Here is a 4,387-nt window from a genome sequence, read left to right as displayed (position 1 = left end):
GAGAGCTTATCATCAATTGATGAGTGATTCGGAGCAGATGTGCTGTTTTGGTTTTGATAAGTGTGTAGAGAAGTGTTGTTGTGGGGGTGTTGAGATGTCCTCTGGGTGAATTGCTGGTGAGCTGCATTGTTGTTGGAGTTGTAACGTCTCTGGTCTTGGTTTTGATCATGCTCACTTCCCCACCCAAAGTTTGGGTGGTTTCTCCATCCAGGGTTGTAAGTCTTGGAGTATGCATCATAGTTTTTCCTTGGTGAATTCCCAATGTAGTTGGCTTGCTCCTGACTCCCTCTGCTTCTTCATTCACTCCTTCTTGGATTGTTGATGAAGATGAGATTGCTGCTACTTGGTTCCTCTCCATCTTCTTGGTGAGGTCAGCTAGCTGCTGGGTAATGAGCTTGTTTTGGGCCAACAGAGCATCTACATTGTTTAGCTCCATCACTCCTTTTGTGTTCCCTCTTTCGGAAGCATAGAAGTAGTCGTTTTCTGCTACTGTTTCAATAACATCTATGGCTTCCTCAATGGTCTTTTTCTTGTTCAAAGATCCTCCAGATGAATGGTCTACGGCCTTCTTTGACTCATAAGAGAGCCCTTCATAGAAAATGTGCAGCTGCACCCATTCGTTGAACATGTCAGGTGGACACCTCCTTGTTAAGTCCTTGAACCTCTCCCATGCTTCATACAGAGTCTCACCATCTTGTTGCCTGAAAGTTTGAACCTCAGCTCTCAACCTATTGATTCGTTGAGGAGGGTAAAATCTTGCTAAGAATTTGTTCACCACATCCTCCCAAGTTGTCAAGCTCTCCCTTGGGAAAGATTCCAGCAACTTGGCTGCCTTGTCCCTGAGTGAGAAAGGAAATAAGAGCAGTCTATAGGCGTCAGGATGAACACCATTAGATTTTATTGTGTCACATATTCTCAGGAAGGTGGTCAAATGTTGATTGGGGTCTTCTTGAACACCTCCTCCAAATGAATAGTTGTTCTGAACAAGGGTGATGAGCTGTGGTTTAAGTTCAAAGTTGTTGGCATGGATTGTTGGCTTTTGGATGCTACTTCCACAATTGCCTGGGTTTGGATTGATGTAAGAGCCCAAAACTCTTCTATCCTCCCCAGCATGATTTGCTCCACCTCCTCTGCCATGGTTGTGAGTCTCTTCTTCATGATGATTTTCCATGTTTTCTTCCATGTTTGGTTCAAAGTATTCCTCAAAGTGTTCCTCCTCTTCTTCAGCACCAACTACACGTTTTTCTTTTGCCTCCCTCCTTAGTCTAAGGAAGGTTCTCTCAGGTTCAGAATCAAAGGAAGTTGAAACCCCGCTTCTTTTCCCTGTCATACAACCAACAAGTACAAGCAAAGAAAATAGGTGCAGACAGTATTTGTGTCAGAATTACTGTTAGTTATGGGTGATGCAATATATCAAACAGTTAGTGGGCTAGCAAACAGAATTGAAAATAACAAAGAAAAACAAAAGAGTAGAGGAAGAAGGGAAGAAGTTTAACTAAAACAAAAAGTAAATCACTCAAACAGAAAAATGAAATTCACAAAATAAAAATGCTCAATCTAGTGATCTTCCAATTTAATCATTGTTGATGCACAATCAATCCCCGGCAACGGCGCCATAAACTTAATGCACAGAAAACTTGTCTCTCAACAAATCTCCCTTCAGCAAGTGTACCGAATTTGTCGTCAAGTAAAAACTCACAATAGAGTGAGGTCGAATCCCACAGGGATTGATTGATCAAGCAACTTTAATTAGAAGAATGTTCTAGTTGAGCGAATCCAGAATTTGGGTTGAGAGTTGCAGAAAATAAAATGGCGGGAATGTAAATAACAGAAAAGTAAATGCTAGAAATAAAGGACTGGAAGTAAATAACTGAAAATAAATTGCAGAATTATAAATGAGAATGGGGGATTTGCTCATAAAAGTAAATGGCAGAAATTAAAGAGAATGGGTAAGATCAGAGATAGGGAGTTCATTGGGCTTAGGAGATGTTGCAATTCTCCGGATCAAGTTCATTTTCATCTCTTCCTCAATCAATGCACTCATTGATCTCCTTGGCAATCTTAAGTGATTCAATTACAATTTCTTGCAATTCAATCTCTCAAATCTTGATCAATAGCCAATTCCTTGGTCAATTGCTCATGAGAAGAGATGAAGTATGGTCACTGATTATACCACATGCATTTCCCAAATCAAGTATTGAGAGGGTTATAGTCACATACCCATCCAAACCCAATTTGGTCCAGCAGGAGAAAGCATTTCTAGTGTGATCTCTTCATTCCTCTTTCAAGGTTCAAAAGAGATCCAAGTTTGAATAGCTTCTCTTCCAAGATAACTACTCAATTGGATGAAGATCGAAAGCTTTCAAGTAAAATCAAGAGGAAAGATAGAAGAAGAATAATGAAAATTAGTATTGATCCATCAAATTACAACAGAGCTCCCTAACCCAATGAAAGGGGTTTAGTTGTTCATAGCTCTTGAAAATGAAAACAAAGATGGAGAATACATCATAAAACTAGATTGCAAAGAAAGTAAAATACAGAGAGTAGTTCTCTTTTTCCCAGCCTCCAGAACTCTTTCTCTATTTAAAGCTACTCCTATATATACTACTCTTCTCAGCTTCTAGTGTGATTCTTCAAGTCTTGGGCCTTTGGATCTTTAGTTTGAAGCAATTCCTTTCTTTATTTGGGCTTGGCTTTACTTTCAGAGAGAAAGTGCGAAGTGGGCGGAGACTTTAGTTCAGGACGTTAGGGGTGTTAATATTTAGTGAGAATATAAGTTCGAGAACGTTAGTGACACTTAACATTGTCACTAACGTTCCAATGCACCCCTTTGCCTCACGTTAAAACCCACGTTAACTAGGTTAACGTGGCTTTTAACGTTGCCTTGTTAACCTTCGAGAACGTTAGTGACACTCAACATTGTCACTAACGTTCCAGTGTGCCCCTTCTTGCTTTACGTTAAAGCCCACGTTAACTAGGTTAACGTGGCTTCTAACGTGGCCCTTGCTATCCTTCGAGAACGTTAGTGACATTCAACATTGTCACTAACGTTCCAATGTGCCCCTAGGTCTCACGTTAGAGTCCACGTTAACTAGGTTAACGTGGCTTCTAACGTGGCCATCCTTAGCCATCCCAACGTTAGTGACAATGTTGAGTGTCACTAACGTTGGCTCATCCTTCATTCCTCATCGTTAGCTTCCACGTTAACCAAGTTAACGTGGAAGTTAACGTGACTCTTGGGGGTTGTGTGGTTGCTTCAACGTTAGTGACAATGTTGAGTGTCACTAATGTTGTCGACAACTCTTCATCCCTTACGTTAGTTCCCACGTTAACCAAGTTAACGTGGGAGTTAACGTGGTACTTTGCACCATTGGCCAACGTTAGTGACAATGTTGAGTGTCACTAACGTTGGCTTCTCTTCCCCCCTTAACGTTAGAGGCCACGTTAACTAGGTTAACGTGGCTTCTAACGTCGCCACTTATGAGTAATTGCCAACGTTAGTGACAATGTTAAGTGTCACTAACGTTGGCTCAACTTCTCTTCTCCACGTTAGAGTTCACGTTGACTTAGTTAACGTGACTCTCTAACGTGGGCATTGATGGCTTTTTGAGAGTGTTATTGGCAATCACTTTTCTCATTAACCTTGCAAGTTACCTCCCCTTTTCTTGCTTCTTTTTGGTCCTGAAATCAAGCAATAGAGTGCATCAAAGCTCTAGTCCAAGTCATGAGTAATGCAACATAATATTTGTCACTAAACTTATGCAAAATCCTCATGAAATTATGTAAAATGCACAATGTATGCTTGAATCAAGGCATAAGTGAATATCTACCCAAAACTAGCTTATTTCCTAAAGAAATGCATGAAACTAACCTAAAAACAGTAAAAAAAAAGGTCAGTGAAACTGGCCAAGATGCCCTGGCATCACAATGGTAATGGCGAAGGGAATGCCAAAGATAATGCTGAGGGAAACGGTGATAACACGGGTGGTGCTCCGATGACCTTGGCGACGTTTCTCGAGGTTCATCCGCCACTTTCCTAGGATCCACTAATCCTACTGAAGCGGATCACTGGTTTCAGGCTATGGAGCGTGCTTTACAGGCGCAGCATGTTCCCCTCAATCAATATGTCGAGTTTTTACTTATCACTAGCGGGAGAAGCCCAGCCCTGGTGGCAAGCTGAATGTCGCTTGCTACAGTTTCAGAACGCCGACATTCCATGGGAGGTGTTCCAAACGGCCTTTTATAAAAATATTTCCCTGAGTCTGCGAGGAAAGCAAAGGAGATGGAACTGATGCAGCTGAAGCAAGGTTCCCTATCTGTGGCGGACTACACAAGTAAGTTCGAAGAGCTTTGTAGATTTTCCTGAGTTTGTCAGGGAGCCCCGGAT

General features: G+C 41.5%; 1 non-coding gene across 1 annotated transcript; it reads left to right on the top strand.

Annotated features, from left to right (window-relative positions):
• Nucleotides 1–626: 626 nt before the first annotated feature.
• LOC112759870 (small nucleolar RNA R71) lies at nucleotides 627–730 on the top strand. Its single transcript, XR_003180335.1, has one exon. It is a non-coding gene; the product is annotated as a small nucleolar RNA R71 (small nucleolar RNA).
• Nucleotides 731–4,387: the final 3,657 nt, after the last annotated feature.

The sequence above is a fragment of the Arachis hypogaea genome, chromosome 16 (assembly GCF_003086295.3).
Source record: "Arachis hypogaea cultivar Tifrunner chromosome 16, arahy.Tifrunner.gnm2.J5K5, whole genome shotgun sequence".
NCBI classification, from domain to species: Eukaryota; Viridiplantae; Streptophyta; class Magnoliopsida; order Fabales; family Fabaceae; genus Arachis; species Arachis hypogaea.
The sequence above is the reverse complement of the archived record's forward strand: the minus strand, read 5'-3'. Positions and strand labels throughout refer to the sequence as shown.